Source organism: Podarcis muralis, chromosome 8 (assembly GCF_964188315.1).
Source record: "Podarcis muralis chromosome 8, rPodMur119.hap1.1, whole genome shotgun sequence".
Lineage (NCBI taxonomy): Eukaryota > Metazoa > Chordata > Lepidosauria > Squamata > Lacertidae > Podarcis > Podarcis muralis.
Genome location: NC_135662.1, coordinates 87,733,993 through 87,757,241, shown reverse-complemented (window position 1 = coordinate 87,757,241; position 23,249 = coordinate 87,733,993). Strand labels below are relative to the sequence as shown.

The 23,249-nt window shown below is 44.9% G+C and overlaps 1 protein-coding gene and 1 long non-coding RNA gene across 4 annotated transcripts in view; both read right to left on the bottom strand.

The window, feature by feature from the left end:
• Positions 1–23,249, bottom strand: part of NRG2 (neuregulin 2) — a 133,383-nt gene that overhangs the window by 84,448 nt on the left and 25,686 nt on the right. The window lies entirely within an intron of this gene.
• On the bottom strand, positions 18,443–20,022 carry LOC114601166 (uncharacterized). The gene is made up of 3 exons (XR_013394071.1): positions 19,125–20,022; positions 18,848–18,964; positions 18,443–18,757 (listed from the first exon to the last, which is right to left on the bottom strand). It is a non-coding gene; the product is annotated as an uncharacterized LOC114601166 (long non-coding RNA).

The window sequence follows — 23,249 nt, the reverse complement described above, 5'->3', positions numbered from 1 at the left end:
ACTCTTAGCAACTCCTGCCTCTCACACAGCTTGTCTTGGCAAGGATAATCTTCTGAAGGGATGCCATGGGGGGGGGGGCTGAGGCCCCCCAAAATTTTCAAGGAGGCCTTCTCAAGCCCACAGTGGGTCTTGTTGAGCCCTCCTGCAGCTGCAATGGGCCCTGTCAGGTGGGAGCAGATACCTGAAGGATGCTGTAAACCACCCTGTGATGCTCAGATGAAGGGCAGTAAAGAAATTTAATAAATAAATAAACAATACCTGAGTCTCAAACTATGCAGGGCTTTGAAGGCGAACACCAGCAATTTAAAATTTTCTCAGAAATGGCGCAGCAGCCAACATAGCTGTTGAAGAACTAGCATAATATATTCCTGTTGATCAGTCCCAGTTGATCACAGCTGAATTTGGGGTGAAACTGCAGTTTCCTGGCAATTTTAGAGGCAGTCCCACATACAATGCACTGCAGTTGTCCAATCTGGACCTTCACAGCATGGATACCTATGAGAAGGCTATCTATCCGGAAGAGGTTTGCAGGTGACACATCAGTCTCAGCGGGTGAAAGGTACACCATGCCACAGATGCTGCTTCTCTCCTACTGCAACCTCTAGTCAAAATGGTTTTGTACATTTGCATGTGGCTGCATGCTGTATCTTGAAAATGCAAAAACAGTCTCCCAGTAGCTTACATATGTTAGAGTAAAGTCAATGCATTTCTTTCATCTGAGTTTGTAGTTCATGCATGAATTAATTTAAACCACAAGAGGACACTGCTTATCTAGCAATCTAGCCAGCACTTGCTTGTAGTCTTTGCTTTGTCTAACTTAACTCCACCCCTAAAAGCGGAGCCATTTTTTCAGTGTTCTTTCCAGACAAGATACTGGCAATATCTTTCTCTCATCTCCACTCATTCTATAAACAGTTCCTGCATGAATAAAGCCTTTGAACTCCAGAAACTTATTCTTTCAATCTAATTCACCCAAGCTGCAATATGTATACAATACACACGTGCATTCTACTGTGCAAGTTATACACATTTACAGCATCCCTGACTCCCTTTGCATTTTAATGCAAATCTGGTGAAGAATTTGTTCACTATATCATGAGTCATGTAATAATAATAATTGTATTATTTATACCCTGCCTATCTGGCTGGGTTTCCCCAGCCACTCTGGGCAGCTTATAGCATATTAAAAAAACATAATAAAAACACCAAGCATTAAAGACCTCTGTTATGTACTAAGCTTGGATCCTAGAACACTAGGCAAGTAGGATCCTAGAATGCAACAACTGATTGGCCTGCAGGAAAAGACCAATCAGGCTCCAGGAGGGAAGCAGAATCAGCCAACCAGACAGGACTCATTGTGTAAATAATGCATATAAAAGCCTGAGGTGGGGGGGGGGGGGCAATTCATTCACTGTTTTACAAGCTGCAATAAAGAGCATGAAATCACTACAGGACTCCGTGTATATTTCAACCTCCCAATGCAGGCCTGCCTTCAGATGTCTTCTAAAAGTCTGGGAGCCAGTGAGGATCCTTTAGGATCGATGTTATATGGTCCCAGTGGCCACTCCCAGTCACCAGTCTAGCTGCCACATTCTGAATTAGCTGTAGTTTCTGAGTCACCTTCAAAGGTAGCCCCACGTAGATAACATTGCAGTAGTCCAAGCGGGAGATAACCAGAGCATGCACCATTCTGGTGACAGGCAGGTAGGGTCTCAGCCGCATAGCAGATGGAGCTGGTAGACAGCTGCCCTGGACACAGAATTGACCTGCGCCTTCATGGACAGCTGTGGGTCCAAAATGACTCCCAGGCTGTGCACCTGGTCCTTCAGGGGCACAGTTACCCCATTTAGAACCAGGGAGTCCTCCACACCCACCTGCCCCCTGTCCCCCCAAAACAGTACTTCTGTCTAGTCAGGATTTGACCTCAATCTGTTAGTCTCCATCCATCCTCCAAACACTCACACAGGACCTTCACTGCCCTCATTGGTTCAGATTTGAAGGAGAAATAGAGCTGGGAATTATCCGCATACTGTTGAACACCCAGCCCAACCCCCCTGACAATCTCTCCCAGTGGCTTCATGTAGATGTTGAAAAGCATTAGGGAAAGGATGGGACCCTGAGGCACCCCACAGGTGAAAGCCCAGGGGTCTGAACACTCATCCCCCACACCACTTTCTGGGCACAGCCCAGGAGGAAGGAACGGAATCACTGCATAACAGTGCCCCCAGCTCCCAGCCCCTCTAGATGGTCCAGAAGGATGTCATGGTCAATGGTATCAAAGGCCAGTGAGAGATCCAGCAGAACTAGGAAACAACTCTCACCTCTGTTCCTAGCCCACCGGAGATCATCCACCAGCGCGACCAAGGCACTCTCAGTCCATGATGAGGCCTGAATCCCAAATGGAAAGGATCCAAATGGTCTGCATCCTCCAGGTGTGCCTGAAGTTGTTTAGCAACCACCCACTCAATCATCTTGTCCAAGAATGGAAGATTTGGGACTGGGCAATAGCTGGCCATATTGGCCGGGTCCAAAGATGGGTTTTTTTAAGATGGGTTATTAAGTTTAATAACCACTTCTTTAAGTGGGTCTGGGAAGACTCCCGCACAGAGAGAAACATTCACCACCCTGCAGAGCCCATCGCCCAGCCCTTCCCAGCTCCCTTTTATGAGCCAGGATGGGTAAGGATCAAGGAGACAAGTGGTCAGTTTCACTCGTCCAATCAGCCTGTCCACATCCTCAGAGGTAACAGATTAGAACTGATCCCATGCAACTTGACTAGACAGGATTCTAGCACTCTCCAGCCCCGGTCCTGCTCCCACGGTGGAGTCTACCTCTTTCTGAATCTGAGCAACTTTATCTGCAAAAAAACTTTTACAGCCATGCGTCATGAGACCATGTTATTTTACATAAACTTGACTCTGTTGCTTTCTCTTGTACATACTGGAAAGGCTAAGGACTATTGCCCATGCACCCCTTGGGATCTTTCAAGTAGTTTCATTATTTAGCACCAACACCTAATTAATGATCCTGTACCATTCAATTACATGCAGTTCATTCATAACAAAACTCTCACTGCTGGGGAATCAGACAAGTTGCAGCTTGCAAAACTCTTGGTTGCTGTGTCTCCTTTTCAGTGCAGACTAAAATCAGTAACAGGGTGCTGCAGATATCAATGAAATTCCAGTCTTGAAGTGAAAGTCACAGATTATAAATTACAGATAGGCATCTCAAAGTAGGTCTGTGAAGATTATCAATGGCATAGAAAGAAATAGGAGTGACTCAAGTGTCACTCAAGTTGCACAGTTAAGCAAGCTGTGAGTGTAATAAGGAACAATGGTTCAGATCTGTGCAGCTGTTTTCAGTCATTGGGATCCACTTTGCAAAAAACTGCATACACACTTTTACAGACAAAGGTCCCAAACATGCAGGAAGATGAGAACAGCTCTAGTGTCAGCATCTGATTTAGGATTGTGTACTCAAACTTCACCATCCATTTGCATTGGAACTTGAATAAAATAGGGGGGCAGGTAAGCCCCGCCCCGCCTAATTGATCATGAGATGCAGCACATGTAGTCTGAGTGGCAATGCCCAACAACCTTGGGGGGGGCAGCCCTCTCAAATATTTCATTGGGGGGCTGAACCTCAGCCCCTAGGAGTTGGCTCCTATGCATAGAACCTTTACTATTTTAGCAGTTAGTTTTTCTTTTTGCACTTCTGTTTGTATTTGCCATCCCTCTTTATCTGAGTGTGAATCTGTCAGAAAGAGGTGTTTTCTTAAGTTCAGTCTCCTCTGCCTTCTCTGTATCTCTGTCTTCACTACGGATGCTCCACATAATGGACAGTTGGCAGGGCTTAGAGTAGAAGTGCAGGGCAGACTTCAGCAGCAGCAGCAGCAGGAAAACAAAGGTGATCCTCATCGCTTGTTGCCTAATTTCCTCATGCAAATTCTTCTGCATGTTCCTACATGAGAACTGGCCTTTGCAAACCTAGTGGTTATGTGACCAAATGCTCCTTGGAGCTATTTATGTGTGGGTGGCAGAGGAACGTAACAGGCAGGCCCTTTTACACCTTAATTGTGCTTCACTTGGACCTGAAAGTGCTTTTAGGGCTCTGTTTTCCCTTTCTAAATACCATGCTGTTTGGGCAGGATGTGTCAAGCATGTTTTAAGGCAGGGCTAAGTCACCTCGCACAGGGCCCTGCAGAAATTTAGACTGGTGTGATGCGAGTTTGAGAACAGGGATTCAAACAGACTTCAGTGTATCAAAGCTCTCAATTTTCCCATCAGGTTTTGATTACATTTTTCATCCTATTGACAGAAGAGGCTATTTATTTTGGAGGGCCTTAGGGGTGTAAGAACACATCCTCCCTGCCCTGTTGTGGTCCCAGCACTCCACTGTAGGTCTTGGAGAAATAAGGTAGCCTGCAAACGAATCTATAAGGCATGGCAGACTTGTATTGGTGCTAGTGATCATGATTCTGTTAGCACACACAAAACAGAATGAGTTTTCATTCATGCATTTATATGCAGATTTTCAAAAGTTGCAGGATGCCTAACAGGTTCTGTGTTCTCCATAAGTGCCAGGTGCCACCCAACTTGGGGGGGCAGCATGCATGTGTGTGCTCTCACATGGCTGGAGGATGCCATGAGGCCCACCACAGCTGTGGGGAGGCTAGACAGGGCCCATCATGACCATGGGAAAGCCCAGTGGGGACTGCCATTGCCACAGGTCGGCCCAATGGGGCAGTGGGAAGGCCTGCCACAGGCCGCAGGATATTAGGGGTCCTTGCCCCATCCTTGAAAAAATGGGGGGGCTTGGCCCCTCAGCTGCCCCCCCCCCCGATGGTGCACCTAGTGTTATCTCAGTGCTTAGTCATGCTTGTAGGTTTTCATCAACAGCCATACTACCAGTTTGAATGCAGGATGCTAGAAGATAACAGGAGTGCCAGGTGCTGTTGAAACCATTATTTTCTACAGAGATGCCAAATTTTGGATTTGCTTAGAATACTCTTGAAAGCTCATGTTATGAAACAACAGAAGCCACTATTGATTTCAAATCCAATCTAGAGCTATACAAAGCATCATCCAGTTGAAACTGCATGCATGAGTTTCAGTTGATGTTTATTTTTAAGCACCTAAAAATTCAAGAGGTGTGTACTTGCCTCTTCTAGACAGTTTCACTCCCCAGAGGGATCAGGTTTGCAGCATGGGAGTGCACCTGAACTCACCTGTGCTCTTGCACCTGCTACAGTGTGGCAACTGGTGTCGTGACTCAGACATCTAGCAATGACTTCAACACCAACCTGGAGAGCAGGAGGTCAGTGGAACCAAGAGCAAATAGCACAATCTGCATAGATGCCAGATCTGGACCATGTCACCACTGAAACTGGGTACAACCACCACAGTCCTCCTGCGCTCAAGGCCTCCAGATCAATACCCCCAGTGACTGCACTTCCCGAACTGGACCTTACCAATGGGGCAGGATCCTCACCCTCAAATGACCTTCAGTCAAGCAGTTTAGCTTAAACAGTTGTTTAGCAGAGTTCACTTTTACTTGGCACACACAAACTTATACTACTACGGTATATACTATACACACTTGTTGTGAGTAAGCATCTCTCTCTGATCCCAGAGAAGGTTCTTTGCTTCAAAGTACTTGCTGTTCCAAAGGCCACACAAGGCATATACAGCCTTTCCTCTAGCTTCTAGTTTTACTTTTAGCATTGAGAACTGGCAACTCTAAGGGTGCTGCAACTGCCAAACAAACATGGAGAGAGCAGTGGAGATTCCTTGACATGAACATGCCTAGCACGATACCTTGGGCTGCAGTCTTCTATGCAAATGTATGAACATATATTCATTACTGGGTTTTTATAAAGCAGCCCTCCCCACCCTGGCAGCCCCCAGATGCTGTGGGCTACAGCCTCCATCAACTCCCCCTAGTATAGCTATGGTGGCTTTGGCTGGTAGGAGCTCCAGTCAAAAGGATCCAGGGAGTTGGGGAAAACTGTCATAAAATTACTGGTGTGACGAACATGAAACATTCTGGACACTAAAATAGCAATGTATGAGCATGATTAGCATCACCACTGGGATGAAACATGTGGTTTTTATCAAGCTTTCTTTGCTGGTGGCTGTTTTAGTATGCAGTTACTGGGATTCAAATCAGATCTTCTGCCAGGTTTTGATCGCATTGCTCTTACACAGTTAATTACTTGGTGGAATCTATACATGACTTCTTTTTCAAATTTTCATTTATTTTTAGGCCTTGTTGTCAGCAGGGACAGTGCTGAATTTAGATCTTGGAGACCATGGGTGTAGCCAGGATTTATCGGGGGGGGGGGGGGCAGAACACCCCCCTGTCATCATCCTCTGTCTGGTTCTGTCTAGCAGATTCAGAATGAAATGTCTCAACAACAGTTGTTTTAGATTACTTTCTTTTGACCCCAAGTGCTCAGAAAAATCTGTCAAAACATTTCAAATATTCTGATTATTTCTACTTATAGTTAAGTATTTTAATTTATTTACTTGATTTAGGGGGGCAGCTGCCCCTGCCGCCACCCCCCCTCCCCGGCTACACCCATGTTGAGGACCTGAGTTTGTATGTACAAAGAGAACTGCCTTATATCGAGTCAAACAATGATTTCATCTAGCTGGGTATTGTCTGTACTGTCCAGCAGCAGCTATCCAGCATTTCCCCGCTACCCTGATATCTGAGACCATTTTAGCTAGAGACGCTAGGGACCTGGCCATGTCATAGAGTCAGAACTGTAGAGTTGCCATTCCCCCAAATTTCAAAAACATAGGACTTATAGGTGATAACTGGTTACTCATCTACACAAGGAGAGATTCCAATGTCCCATCCATTGTTGTGAAGATAAATATTAATCTCCCCTTTTAAAAGGCTAGGTTACAAATACAGTATTAAAAAGTGATTCCTTGTCTATGTGCTGCACCCAAATTACATTTGCTTTAAAGAGCACAATTGTACTGATGAGGCAGGACACTGAGGTGCTGTGTATCTTTCAGAAAAATAATCCCAGATTAATTTTATGTAAGCCTGGAGGTCCCTGTAAGTACCCTTTGCAATGCAGATGTACCCATCCATATTCTATATACATACACACCCACACAACACAAACTTCCTGCCTCCTTGCGCAGAAAATAAGCCTCTATGTTTATTGACTCAGAGTGGGATTTTCTCATGAAACTGCAGGAGAAACAAAAAAAAATCCCTCTTTCAAAATATGGGTCATGCCTAAACTTGCTGCTGTGCAACCCATTTTTACAAAAGAAGAAGGGAGTTGTTAACCAAGACCTGTCAGCCGCTGAAAGCACAAGTCCTGCTACTCCAATGAGCTGCAGACACAAAGCAGCTGTTTGGCAACGCCAGCCAGCTTACTTTGAAAGAACCCAGCCCACCGTGGACATCTTCAGCCAGCATCATCCAGAGCAAAACATGGGGGGGGGGGCATGGAAAAGGATGTTTATAATACTCCTGACATGAAGGCATGTAAGGCTACGCAAGCATACGGGTGCCATCCGCGAGTAATCCCTTCCCAGAACGAGTCCCGAGCCTGAGATCTGAGCCAAGTTCCAGCACCTCACCCCACCCCTTGACTTGGTTCTTTTCCAAGAAGAGTAGCTTGATCTGGGGCTTTTCAACCTTCATTGGGCTATGCCTCCCCAGGTCAGGGAAACAGCTGCCTGGGTCTGCCCTGACTCAAGCAAGATATATGGCTCTTGGAGCAAGGCTGAGTCTTGTCCTTGGCACAAGGACAGGCAGGTCAAAATGGGGCACAGGAGTGGGTGGGGGAAGAATATAGAAGTTTCTAGGAGGAAGAACAGGGGAGCAAATGTTTACACACACAAACAAACAAAGAGAAAAAGCTGTGATTGACATAAGTTGTGAAATAACTTCTTTGATGGTGGCGGAAAAGTCTGGGGGGGAAATTGTTTCTGGCAATGCTTAGTACTTTTCAAGAAAAAGGGATCATGGACTCTGTGCCCTCCCCACATGCCCCATAGTCAACAAGTCTTGTCAATGCCAGCACTTAACTTATCCAAGTAGGAAAGAAGAGGACAAGCTAAAGGAAAGGCGTCCTTCAGCTCATCTCCCTTGTGGCTTCATGGCTAGAATGGCTGAGCTGTGGACAGGGAGATTCGGGGTCAGAAACTAGGACTGTGGTGTATTTTGGTACATGTTTTGTACTTCCATTCCTTACAACAGTTCATAACAAAAGAATATTTGGAAAAATGTATTCTGAGGCTGGAGAAACAATCAATTATAGATAGCAGTTTTCTTGCCACTAATGGCATATTAGGAAGGAAGGAAAGAAGGAAGGAAGGAAAGAAGCCAAGAGAAGTGAGTTGTAGCATCTGTGATCATCACGCTGGAGTCCAGTACCCCATCTCTAAAGCAGTATCATATCACTTTGAATAGCCTTGGCTTCCCTCTAAGAATCCTGGGAGCTGTAGTTGTTAAGGGTTCTGAGAGATGTTAGGAGACCCCTACTGCCCTCACAGAGCTCTTTCCAGAGAACTCTGGAAAATGTATGCTTTGATACTGAAGATTATGGCGCAGTCCAGGGGGGATTTCTGAAAGGCGGTGCTTTGTCATGGATCATTGACAAGTCAATCAAAAAATTGCATGTGTTGTGTGTGTGTGTGTTTTAAAAAAAGTTCAGCAACGTTCAGGGTGCCCTGGTTTTTAATTTTTGAAATATGGCAACCCTACTACAGATGGACCTAGCTCACAGTTGCAACAGAGTCTTTCGAACAACACGGCAACAAGAGGAAAGGCTGTATATGCCTTGTGCAGTACCTGGGCCCCAGCCCACTAAAAACAGCAAAACAGGCTCCTAAAGAACAATTTATCCCTAAATGTGGGTGAAAAGCCCTGGATAAATAATAAAGTATGAGACACAAGCAAATTTCTAAAAAATACTTGGTCCCATCTCTGAGGAGAGAGTTCCAGAAGCAAAACATCATTTAATGCTATGTAATTAAACAGCACATAATGCTATGCCTAAATACATATGCTCCATAACTGTGAAGGCCTGACAGCTAAGTAACATCAACTTTGTTACGGAGCATGACAACTCATGGTGGTACCAATCTGAGTGTCAAAATATTCTTCAAGCCTTTCAATCATTGCAGAGTGTCCCTCCACACAAGAGCTCAGATGTTGGCTACCCAAATCTAAGCTGTGTACACCTGTGTACACCTTTAAAGCACATTCAAAGCACATTTTTTGCATTGAAGAATTCTGGGCACTGTTGTTTGTTAAGGGTTGCCGGGCATTGTAACTCTGCGAGGGGTAAACTGCAGTGCCCAGGATTGTTTAACTGTGGAACTGGCACTGCTACAAGTGCTACACAATCCTACACAATTGTAATAAATGGATATTTTGGTCTGGTAGCCCATACACACAGGAACTGACATCAGGAAGGTGCCTTTGCTGTTCTGTTTCTGCTGCCTGCTTAAAACATTTTTATTTAAGCGAGCCTATCCAGACACATATATGTTGGTGTGTTTTATTCTCTTTTACTGATAATTTTAATTATTTTTAAAAGTTTTTAATTTTTTATTTATAATCTTAATACTTCTTGTAAACTGCTTAGAATTTTTTCTACAATCATCAATATTGCTGAATTAATAAAATAAATAAAATAATTGTATAGTAGTTCTGGCATGACATCTGGTAAATCAACACATATTGTTTTTCTCGACAATTTCTGGTAAGCAGGTGGCACACAAACAAAGAGGTACCCAACTCATAGGTCCCGCCAGTGCAAGTATTTCTCTGATGCAATTCTCTTCCTCCCCTGCATGCCTGCTAAATCTGTTCTAGGAGTTCCCCCAACACAACACCCCAAGCAGATTTGGGGAAGACACAGAACGCTAGAGAGAATGAAAAGGTGGGAGGGTGCTCTGTTGCACAAGCATAAATACTTGCACTTACACAACGTGTTAGTTGGATACTGCCCAAAATGCATAACTACATAAATGTAAAAGAACTACTCTAAGTAGGAAATAGAGGGATGTGTGTTGAGTTGCCTTCAGATGTCTTCTAAATGTTGTGTAGTTGCTTATCTCCTTGACTTGAGGGTCACATAACTCCATCCCATCCCACTTCTCCTATGAAAATACGGACATCCTACCATACCCTCCAACATTTCTCCAATGAAAATAAGGACACCCTAAGGAAAAGCAGGACATTCCAGGACCGAATCAGAAACTGGGACGGCTTCTGTAAATACAGGACTGTCCCTGGAAAATAGGGACACTTGGAGGGTCTGCTATTGCCAGGGGAGGAGCTAGGATGACATTCTGCTCAGACATGCAGTTCTTTGTCCCCTAGATGCAAGATGTGTCCTAGATTTCAACTCATCTTTGTTTAAATGAGTGCAAATGGAGAAGGCAAACTGAAATAAATGAAGCCTTCATCATTTTCAGGAAGATTATGACATGTCCAAAAGGGTTTGGAGTGGGAGATACTGCATAAATTTTGCAGAACTGCACAGAACACAGTTTTATTTTAAGGATGCCACCTAGAAGTCAGGGGTCCTCTGAGTAAGGAGTCATGCAACTCATAAAAAGGAGTGTATGTTTCATGGATACAGTGTTTTGCACTTAATGCTTGACAGCCAGAGAGACGTCAAGGGAGACAGAAAACTGTTCCCACCCCTGGAGTGCACGCAGAAAGGCACAACAAGGATTTTCGCTCCATCTTCCCCAGGTTTATCCTCCCTTCTTTTCCGCAGCAGAGCCTCCCACATAGAGCAGCTCCGCCTCCCCAAGCAAGAGTGCTACAGAGTCCCTTGGGCATTTCATTATGCTCCATGTCTTGCCAAGCTGGGTTCCTGAAGGAATCATCTAAGCCTAGCGGAACAGGGACAGCCTGGCGCCAGCAAAGGAACATCAATAAAAATTACACAGGAAGAGTTAACACAAGGCTTGGCTGATCTACAGGTGCAATTAGAAATTTAAGCATAAATTTGGAGCAGCTCCCAAGAGCAGGTATGTCAGTGTTGCCAAAAAGTTGTTAAGATTCAGTTGTGCTTCCTGCAACGATGCTGGCTGCTGAGCCTGCCCATGTTAGCTTGGTCAAAAGACCTCAATTATAACCTCAGTTATAACCTCTACCCCAGAGTCCATGGAATTTTCTTGGCAGGGATACTGGAGTGGTTTGCCTGTTCCTGCTCCAGGTGGATTATGGTGCTGGAGGAGACTCTTGAGAGTCCCATGGACTGCAAGAAGATCAAAACATCCTGAAGCTGAGGCTCCAATACCTTGGCCACCTCATGAGAAGAGAAGACTCCCTGGAAAAGACCCCGATGTTGGGAAAGATGGAGGGTACAAGGAGAAGGGGACGACAGAGGACGAGATGGTGGGACAGTGTTCTTGAAGCTACCAGCATGAGTTTGACCAAACTGCGGGAGGCAGTGGAAGACAGGGGTGCCTGGCATGTTCTGGTCCAGGGGGTCACAAAGAGTCGGACACGACTAAACGACTAAACAACAACCCCAGAATCCAAGAGGGGTCCCCAAGATACTATTGCATGCAACATACAGTGACAAATGATTCACTCAAAGTGTTTTTGTGGCTTCAAAAATATCAGTCTGAAATTAAAGTAAATGGTATATTTTTCAGAAGCCTCCCCCCCCCCCGGCCGCTTCTCCTGACCCACCCACCAGCTCCTCCTTTTGCAGCTCTCCCTGCGTTCTCTGCCAGACTTTGTTTAAAAGTGCTGTCCTTTTTGCCCCAGGGCTCTCCCTGCTTTACCTAACCTTTCCTAACCATTTCACAACACTGGGCTCCCTGATACTCACCTCCCCTTTGCTCCTCAGCCTGTCTGTGACATCCGGGCTGCTCAGCCAAGTCCACCAGCCGAGGAGCCAAGCCTCTGCCCCCCTCTTGTATTATATCACAGCTGCCCCATTAGAATGGCAAGAGACTTTACACACAAACATCTGTTGTGCGCTGTTATTTAGGTAATTAAACCAAAGAGAACTACAGGGAACCTCATCAGGTCTCTGTGCTTAAGTCTGCCCGGCAGGCAAGGCGGTGAAACAGTTATCATTGATCCGCTGCCAAGGTGGGTCGTTTGAACAGTTGATGTAGTTTCATAGTTTCATTCCAGACTGTGATGCTCAGTTCCTAAAACTGGTTGTCTTGGTGACATCACTCAGAAACACAACAGCAGCCTTCCTTAGTAATTATATGCATACCACTGGAAGTAGGTTTCATTGAACTCTGTGGAAGTTACTTCCAAGTAAGCCTGCATAATGGTACTACTGTATTGCTGCCTGTTGTTTAGCAAATCACCTTCAAACCTGTCTCCAAGCCAAGCCGCGACTTCGCCCTAGGCAGTGGGGTGGCAGCAGGACTGGCTGAGGAATACTGCACTCTCACCTTCAGCCTGGAACCCGCACATTTGCTTATTCAAGATAAACCATGGTTTGGCTTAGCATTACGTGTGAACCATGCCACTGTCTCTTCCATGTCCTGAGACACGGTGCATTTGCAGCAACCTGTACACCACCACACACCTAATAAGCCAAGAAATCATCCTGTTCCAAGTCAATTCAGGAAACAGCGGAGCAGGTGAGAGGTTCTCTCCTCCATGAAGAAGAGGAGGAAGAAGAAGAGCACGTCATAGTGCTGGGCTGGGCAGAGAGATTTAAACATCTCAGCACCTTTATAGTGAGGGAAAGGATGCCCTCTTTAGAGGCATCATCTGAACAGTGGAGTGGAAGTGATTTTCCTCCTCATGGCACTCAGTGAGGCTTGATGTGATATGACTGTTCCAGGAAAACAAAATTAAGTGCAGCCAGAAGGAACCTTTAGCAGCTTTAAAGGAGCAGTGGAGGTAGCCTGGGTCAGGCAGGATGGCCAGGCAAAATGCTTAGGACCAAGACTTTTGCCCTTTTAAAATGAAAGGGAAAGGGGACTGAAGGGGCACTGCTGCAAGCACACCACAGTGGCCCTGGGGAGCATGGAAGGGCTGTGTGTGTTGCCTTTCCACATGCGCTAGAATGTGAATTGGCCAGGCCCACCATGCAGCCCTCAGACTGAAAAGGGCTAGGCACGTCTGGAAGAAAGGGAAGGCTGACAGAGAGTACGTATGAAATATCTTTGTATAAAATGTAAGTCACTTAGGGGTCAGTCAGTTTGAGGGCTGCACGTCTCCCTTTCCTCTGGTGCTCTGGAGTTTTATGGAGCCTATAAAAGATCGCACTTGGTGACGACAAAGGAGCTTTGCTTAGCTCTGCCTGAGCTCTGATTCGTTTCCAGGATGGATTTGTTTTATTTCATTTAGGAACAATTTAATATTATGTAATGAAAGGATGCCGTCAACATGGCAACTCTGGTTACAAGTCACAGATATTTCAACATTCTGGGTGCCAAGCCAATTTCAGACTGAGCCAAGGGGAGTTTATCCATCATTACATGGTGTCCTCCTCACCATATTTTGTAGCCATAAAGTGGCATTCACTGCTACAGAATGTGATGTAAAGGAGAATGGCATTGTCAGGGGTTCAGGGACAGAGGCACAGGTGAGGGAGGAGACAGAGAGCGAGGGGGGAGAATCCCAGGGCAGCGAGGAAGAGGATGACGATGACTTGAGGGATTCCATGAGTCTTTCAAGTGAGTCGGAGGATTCCCAGAAGGGGGCGCCTGTGGTCAGGCCAAGGGGAGTCACAGGGGGGACTCGTCAGGAGCAGGGGACCAGCGGGGGAACCCAAAGTGGGAGCTGGGAGTCGGGACCGGCTTCTCCGCCAGAGCGCAGTGAAGGGGGTGGAGATTCCAGAGTGACAGGAGAAGCAGGTCCGAAAGCAGAGAGGGAGGGGAGATCGGAGCAAGACATCCTCCCGGAAAGGGAGGGGAGTAGTGCAGGGAGTAGTGTAACTGTCAAGAGGAAGGTGAGAGGTTGCGAACGCGCGCCAAGTTCAAATGTGGAGGCGCGCGGAAGCACAGGGAGCCCGGAGGAGGAGCCAGGTCCCAAAGCACGCAGGAGGGGGGAAGAGCTGTCTGGGGATTCCGCGTCAGGGGGATCCAGGAGGGGCGAAACCCCAGGGGGCAGGAAGACCCTGCGGAAAAGGAAGGAAAGGAAGAGGTGGAGCAGCACAGCCCTCTTAAACTGGTGCAGAGGAGGGACTGACTCAGAGGGGACTTCAGCGGTCTAAGCGTAACAGACGTGGGGCTGCGCGCCTCGGCTGCCGAGCGTACAATGAACTTCAATAAACATTTTTGTATATAAACTGGACTTGGCGTTGGTCTCTTGTGAGCTGGGACCTGAGGCAGCCCTGACAGGCATCCACAAAGGTTTTGCTGTATCAGCAATGTTTGGTACTGTAGTAGCAAGAATCTCTTCCAGTGTCTTTACTAAAATGATGCAGTTTTGAAATTGAGTCAGTATGTGATTGGGAGGTGAAAATATTAACTATCTAATAGGTATTTTCCACACTAAATATAGAACTCAAGCCTCAAATGGGGTGTGGAGAGTGTTGATATTTTCATCCCCTCCCATTGCAAGAATCTCCTGATCTGATGTTTTGAGAAAGGAGGAGGCAGAAACTACTCTTCTACTCTTCCGCTCCTGACTGCCTGCCTGACTCTGTGTGTGGAGAGAGTCTTATCTATGTAGTGACTAGATGGCTGAGTGGGAGATGTAACACTCATGCAAGCCGGTAGTTCTTTAGTTTGTAGTAGCTATTAGAAATAGTAGAGACATCACCTTGCCAACAAAGGTCCATATAGTAAAAGCTATGGTTTTCCCAGTAATGATGTATGGAAGTGAGAGCTGGACCATAAAGAAGGCTGATCGCCGAAAAATTGATGCTTTTGAATTCTGGTGCTGGAGGAGACTCTTGAGAGTCCCATGGACTGCAAGAAGATCAAACCTATCCATTCTTAAGGAAATCAGCCCTGAGTGCTCGCTGGAAGGACAGATCATGAAGCTGAGGCTCCAAGACTTTAGCCACCTCATGAGAAGAGAAGACTCCCTGGAAAAGATCCTGATGTTGGGAAAGATGGAGGGCACAAGGAGAAGGGGATGACAGAGGACGAGATGGTTGGATAGTGTTCTCGAAGCTACCAGCACGAGTTTGACCAAACTGTGGGAGGCAGTGGAAGACAGAAGTGCCTGTCGTGCTCTGGTCCAGGGGGTCATGAAGAGTCGGACACAACTAAACGACTAAACAACAACAACAAATTAGAAATAAAAGGAGTTATGCTTCACAGCTAGCTTCCGCGTTATTTATACTCTGCTGAGTCTGGTGCTCACAATGCACAGTTGTGAGTCCAGTGCACTGAGACCTGTTTTCCAGGATTGGAAGGTCTCTGAATGAGCTCCAGTGGCCTAGCCCAGTCGGGGCAGAACCAGTTATTGAGCCCAGTCGCTGACATTGGTTGAAAGGTGTACTGACAGAGTCTTCAAGCAGTTTCAGGGGCATATTTACCATTTATCTCCCCCTCAAAACCCTTTGGGACCATGTTGCTGTGCCTTGAAGTAACCTCATTCTGGGGGCATTGTGGGAGAGAACAGTGACGGTCAGCAGATAAGAAGAAGAAAATTGTCCAGCTACCAGCTGCAAGCATGTACCCCAAAACAGTTTGCCCATTTTTACTCTCCCACAGCGTAAAACTTTAAAAAAATATATCCAAAAAGGTAGAAATAATTCTAACTTCTCTACTTTGCAGTGTTCGTAGTTTGTTGAATTGGACTTAAAGGCTTTTAAAAATTCCAGGCTGAGAATAGCATCTAAACGCTGCTGGATTAGAGTCATGACAGATAGGACTTCACCCAGGAGGGAGGAATACTGACCCTGCCCAAAAACGCATTTTTCCTTGCTTTGGACAAGGAAAACTAAAGTTTCCTTTTTTGTAAGCTGCTTTGAGACATGTGGTGAAAAGTATGGTGTATATTCTAAAAATTTAAATAAATAAAAGCTGAAGTTTTGTGTCATTTACGAATTTGGGACCAGCCAACAACAAGAAAGTTTTGAAGCCTGCTTGTTCCTGTGTGCTGTTAATTAATCAAGACAAATGAGAAAGAAATGTGGTAACTGTCCATCAAGACAGCAATGTTCCTTAGCTATCAGCATTTGACCTTGCATGTTCCACGTGGGTAAGATCTTCACTGTGTTTGAAGATGGAAGTGGTGAGAGACCAGCCTGGAAGGGCAAGTTGGCTGTATCCTGGAAGGCAACTCATCATCCTGCTCTCATTGATATCTCAGGGCCACTATTAATTTGCAGTTAGCTGAGGTCTCAAAACATATCTGGCATTTCCCTATCACAAGGCAGAAATTAGAAACATGAATAACTGAGCCCAAAACAATAAATACTGGTATATAAATATATATTTGTAGAAATTGAGTGTCTTCTTCCATTCTTCTTCTTCTTCTTCTTCTTCTTCTTTGGTGATCACTTGAAGCCAAGTAAGATTGTCTTCCATAAACACGGTTTTAACAATGAGTCCGTAAGTGACTGTGGAGGCCAATTCTGGATCCACACGTCCTTCCACAGTGGGGACATTGGTTTCCGGGTGGGAGTTGATCACAGTGTGGATTTGCCAAGCGTGCCTTCCTCTTAGCATGTTTCTCCCTTGCGTCCTGAGTTTGAATGTCTTCAAAGCCCATGACACCTTTGGTAAAGGCTGTCCTCCAATTGGAGCACTCGCAGGCCAGTGTTTCCCATTTTTTTGTGTTTATACTACGTTTTTTAAAATTTGCCTTGAGACAGTCTTTAAACCTCTTATGTTGACCATTACGCTTTCCATTTTTAAGTTCAAAATAGAGTAGTTGCTTTGGAAGACGATAATCAGGCATCTACACAACATGACCAGTCCAATAAAGTTGATGTCGAAGAATCATTGCTTCAACACTGGTGATCTTTGCTTCTTCCAGTATACTGGTATTAGTTCGCCTGTTTTCCCAAGTAAATTTTCGGAGACACTGTTGATGGAATCTTTCAAGGAGTTGGAGATGGTGTTTATAATCTTGAAGACATGAGGTCTTCTTAGTAGTACATGTGAAAAGGATCTTGTGGTCTTAGAAGACCACAAGCTTAACATGAGTCAACAGTGTGATGATGAAAATTTACATTTGTATATACCCAGAGGTCTCAGGGCAGTTCATAAGATAAAAATCACAATCGCTAATGCTATTCTAGGCTGCATCGACAGGAGTATAGTGTCCAGAATAGTCCCGCTCTATTCTGCCTTGGTTAGACCACACTTGGAATACTGTGTCCAATTCTGGGCACCACAAATTAAGGATGTTGACAAGATGGAATGTGTGCAGAGGAGGGCAACCAAGATGATCAAGGGTCTGGAAACTAAGCCTTATGAGGAATGGTTGAGGGAGTTAGGTATGTTTAGCCTGGAAGAGAGGAGACTGAGAGGAGATATGATAGCTATTTTCAAATATCTAAAGGGCCGTCACGTGGAGGAGGGAGCGAGCTTGTTTCCTTTTAATTTCAGGTCTGCACTCGATGTGTAAACTTGCAATAATAAAAAAAATATTAATAATAATAAATTATTTTTGAAAATTCTAATGTTTCTTTTATTTTTTGTTTCTAGTTTCATAGAAAACAAAAAGTAAACTTTGATCATAATCAACTTTGTACATATTATTAACTTCCAGGAGTTAAGCTTCCCTTTCTAAAATAAATATTTCTGTTTAAGCACAGAAAATTTTACATTAAAAATCAAGAAAAGGGAAGAAAAATAAACAGGGGATTTCTGTTTGCTGTTGTTTTCCAGTCTGAATGGCGGAACATTGCTCAATCCTCTAAATGGTGCCATGTTAGCTAATTGGTACAAGACGGTTTGGCAAGTTGCTTTGCTGGAAAAATTAACAAATGACCTACATCTGATTAATGCTGTTTACGTAAGCAAAGATGAAATACAAACGCATATACCAGCAGCATACAAAACTTTCTGGCTGCTATGAACCTTGTGGACTTGAATTTTGATACAGTCGTGCCTTGGATCCTGAAAAACTTGTGACTCAAACGTTTTGACTCCCAAATGCTGCAAACCTGGAAGTGAGTGTTCCAGTTGGCGAACGTTCTTTGGAACCCAAATGTCTGATGAGGCTTCCGATTGTTTTTGAACGGTTCCGGGAGTCGAACCGACTTCCAGAATAGATTCCGTTTGACAACCAAGGTACAACTGTACTTCCTAATGGGTTTTGATGACAGATTAATGTTTTGGTTTGTTTTTTTATTTTACTTTTGACTCCCAATGTGTCCTCTAAGAGATGTAGAGGGGTTTGCTTTGTACTATTAAAATTGTGCTAATAAACAATTAGACATTAGTGCCAGGGAGAACATTGTGGAATCCATTTTATGCCACAGCAATAGATAGCATTTCAGCAATGTTTTTTAGAAATGTGTTCAATGCATATCAAAAAGTGGGGTTCAAATAAAAAAATCCCTCAAATGTTGACTATTTTTAATGACTGCTACATTAACAGTAAGACAGCACTTACAATTTTTGTAAATAAAACCTGCTGTTATTTGGCACACCTGTGGAACAGGTGATGTCAAAGAGTCACACTTTGATGTAGAAAGCAGCAGCATTAAAACTGCACTGCGGGACACTGTGTAGTACGCAAGTTGGAACGAAATAGAATTGCAACAGCCGTCTATTGCTCTTGAACTCCATCTTGACTCCAAAATGCTCAGATCTTCGCACAGCTCCAAGATATCCTTACGCAGAGTCCATGACATCAAAAACCTTCATCACTATAATACAATGAAAAATATCAGTTAATAAGCATAATTTGTAGGTGCAACAGAGCGTGTAATGGTGCGTCTCTGATGATTCTCACATACATTTCAGTCATGTTTTTCTCCATGACAACAGCAGTTGCCAGAACTCCTTCTAGTGCGCCTGTTAGAGGCTCTGTCTGCACAGCTCCGTTCAGTTCTGTAGCCCATGGTCTTGATAACCTAAAAATATGTCAAGATATTTACTACTGAATAGTGCTTGTATTTCATATCGTTGCTTTGCACTATGATGTACTTGTGAAGGACCAGTGTACAGTACAGAACTTCCCTTTACAAAAGGCATTATCTTCATCTACCTGTCCAAAGGCAGCTACATACAAACCTCCATTTCCATTCACATGAATATCATTTTCACTCAGGTGGGAATTGTTGGCCTCCTCTTCCTCTTCCTCTTCCTCTTCCTCTTCCTCTTCCTCCTCACTTGCTGGCTCCGCCACATTCATCTGAAGGTTCACCAGCAACTTCGCTTTGGGAATGGTGGCAAAGTCTGAAAAACGTGGGGTGGTGTTGCACAGGTCAAGCAGCCGAGCAATAATTCACACTGGCCAGTGGACAGAACAGAAAAGCATCTTGAGTAAGAACTTGATATTGTATGTTATTTTTAAATCTTCAAAGGTATCTAAGTGTGGAGGTGGGAGGTGGACTTTGAAGAACTCCTGGCTTTAGCCATAAGAAAACAAATTAACCTACCTTGTGGCCCATGTGGTCTCCGGTTCATGCAGCTGGGGTTCCCTCCCATGACCCATGGCCAGCACAAGAGCTTGAAATTTGGAGGCTTTCTTTTACGTGGCACTCAGTCATTCCATCAGTACATTGCTCTAAAAAAAAACCCTCATGCTTTGCATGCTTTAATTGAGATTCTGCGATGCTCTTCTCACCACAGAACATGAGTTAAGTGTCTGAAAACAGTGGTAATGGGCAGAGGAGCACTGTCTCTTATCCAACCCACTGCTTCATTCTTCAGCAGGACTCTAACCAAAAGGTGAACTTCCTCTCCACACCAATACACTCCCTTGCCATGGTGGTTCTGACATGCTGGAATGGTGCCTTCTGAGCACATGAGTGCAGTGTTTAGGAAGCATGGCCCTCTGTTGGAAGGCTGATCTACCAGTTTTCCAGAAGAAGCAGAAATCCAGGAATTCACACAAAGAGAAGTCACAGAACCACAGAATTGTTGAGTTGGGAGGGACCAAGAGCGCCATCCAGTCCAACCCCCTGCAGAGCAGGAATCCGTTGCCCAATGTGGGGTTGAACCCACAACCCTAAGATTAACTCACATGCTCTAATGACTGAGCTATCCCAGCTCAATAATCATTGTTTCAGTAAACGTTTTACTTGATGAGGATTTTAAACTGGAATGGCTTCAGTACAGTGGTACCTCAGGTTAAGAACTTAATTCGTTCTGGAGGTCCGTTCTTAACCTGGAACTGTTCTTAACCTGAAGCACCACTTTAGCTAATGGGGCATCCCACTGCTGTGCAATTTCTGTTCTCATCCTGAAGCAAAGTTCTTAACCCAAGGTACTATTTCTGGGTTAGCGGAGTCTGTAACCTGAAGCGTCTGTAACCAGAGGTACCGCTGTACTCTCAAAACTAGAGCAACATGTTAACAACTCTTAACTAAACAGTTTCAATGCATACAATTATGACATCAAACAAGCTTAAAACCACAGAAATTAGGAAGCTGCTGCAGATGGTTCTCCACACCATTTCCCCCTTCCCCTGTCACCTGGTTATTATGTGCTCTGTAATCCTCTTCGTTTGGCGGTAACACTATTTCATGGTCTGCACCTGCTTTCTCCTCAAGGCAGGCAGTGAGACACCTTCAGCAAGCTTGAAGATGCCCAAAGCCTCTTACCATGACATTCCTACACGTGTTAAAGATGCAGTTAGAAGTGGCTGCTTTCTATCCAGGTGGTTTGCCACCTGTGCAATGGAGAGGCACTTCTGCCAGTAACATTTTAAAATTAATTTATTCGTTAAATTTGTATACTACCCTTCATCCTGGCACCTCAAACAGGATCACTATTGAAGTAGAAAATACATTTGTCACAGAGACTTCTTTTTTATTATTATCAGTTTATACACATTTCAATAATTTTACAATCATTTTAACATTTCAAAACTCAACTTCCTTCCCCCTCTTTCTGCGGTTCCTTAAATTTATTTTTTATATTTTCTGCATATTCCAAATTAACTTAACTTACTCATTCATCTACTTTAAAACTATACTCTTATAAAACTGCAGGTTATTGCAACAATCCTGCCAATTTTCTTATCTGTTTCCAATTTGTTTGTTAATACTCAAGAAACCATTTCCATTCTTTTATAAAAGGTTTGTGCGTCATGAAGACTTCTTGGCAGGGCTGGTTAGAGGCTGGGGAGGATTGGGGCCAGAACATGGAGCCTGCTGGTCTGGAAGGCACTCACCTGGATGCTCACCTGGGGATGGACCAAGTGGGCTTTTCTGGAGGGCTCCCACCTCATTGCCACTGAATGCTCCTACTGTGGTGGAAGAGCTGCCTGAGCACAGCCTCCTGTCAGCGATGCACTCCCTGGGGAGGCACCTGAGACCAAATCGGGCAATGAGTGGGCCACGTTGTCTCTTCCTCCATCACAGTGTTGACTGTGATGGCAGCAGCAGACCCAGTCTATGCTCAGGAACACCTGCTGCTTGGGACAATCACCATGCGAATGGCTCTGCCCATGCCGCTCTTCATTCATCCCTAGCCATGTACCTTAGAGCACTATATGTACATCTGAACCTGATCTATGCAATCTGCAGCCTGGTGTATGTTCGGGCGGTGTGGTGATTTTTGGAATAAAGCTTTTGGCAAAAACCAAGGTGAGAGTCTGAGTACTGTCCATGAGTGGGAGCCAGGAAAGGCTAGAAACAATCCTATGGGATTGCTGCCTCTCCCTGCCCCTCAATGACTCCATTTGGATAATAATTAAAATAGTTCCTTTCATGGACAAATACATGAAATGACTTCCACTCGGTTGGGAGACTGATGAAGCTTCGCATTGCCTGGGCTGGGGGCTCTGCTGAAGCTCTGGCCAACTCTAGGGTAGAGAAATGACCCGGGTGGTTGGCAAGATCACTCCCAAATGCTCTCCTGCATACTCAAGTTCAGTCAGTCCATTCCATGGGCGTAGCCAAGGGCGGGCAGGGAAGGGCAGCTGTCCCCTTAAATTAATAAAAATCAATAAAAATACATAGCAAACTGTGGTTCTGCCCCCCCCCCCACAAAAAGCCTGCCCCCCCAAAAAAAAATCCTGGCCACGCCCATGGTCAGTTCCATGGTTCTTTGGGGAGCTGAAAGTGATGCAGCGGCAAGGAAGGCAGCCGGAGCGTTGGTGTGGCAAGACCATCCTCTGGTCCTTTTCTGTTTTTGCCATCGCTGCTTCTGCGCAACATCTGTTCTGCAAATTACTTCAACTGGTGAGGAGGCTTGTTACATTCTGCCCCCTGAGGAGTTCAGTACTCAGTATGAGCAGTTTGCATGACATTTCGCAGATCAATTGCTTATGCTCATTCTGTCTCGGACTCCAGGGTGAATTGCTTCTGGATGGTACTCTGGATCATTTTTATCAAGTTTTCATGAATGCATTTCACTTTGTACAACTTGACTATGTGGACAGAATTCTTGGAGGTGCTGTGTAAACACATGTGCTTAACCCCTGCCCTTTCTGAGCTAATTGGCATGCTTGGGAGATTAACTGAGCCAGAGGTTCTCAATGCCTCTTAACGTGAAGGTTTTATTCTCTCACTTCTGAAATAGGTCATTATGAGACAGTAGCAGCTGCCTGAAGTAAACAATATGGCAGGCTGTGAGGGAATGTTTCAAGGGGGAGTCACTTCACTGAGTACTGTAAGAGAAACAGCTTTGGAATGACTGGGAAAGAATTCTGACAAGGACGTGTCCCTTCCCAGCTATAGCTGGGGCTGGAGGTTGTGAAGGGGGACCCAGCGCATTCAATTCTGAGGCCACCTTCACCATCCTGACCACCTGCCCCCACAAATGTGTGGCAGAAAATGCTTCTTACAGACATGTTGCAACTACCCCAAGGAAATCACTGTGCAAGAGCCACCAGGAGTATACCATACTGGTGTGGAAACTCCCCATCAATGTAAGAATTATTTCTTAGAATATCAAAATTAAAGAACAATCAGCATGCACATGTCTTATTGTACCTAGCACCACATTTTTGTCCAAACTGAGTTTGCTTTGTTTCTACTGAGTGCACAGATTAGGGAAGAATAATATTAAAATCCTAAGTTCTGTTCCTTTCATCAAGGCAGTTACATCTTGCTTTATTGAGCAATCTAACACCCGCCTATAGCGAAGGAAGAGAAAAATGAACAGGAGAGTTCAGAGGTATGTCAGAGGTTCATGAAAAACCTTGAAGGCTCTGATCCTAATTCTTACTCAAGCAAAATTCCTTGT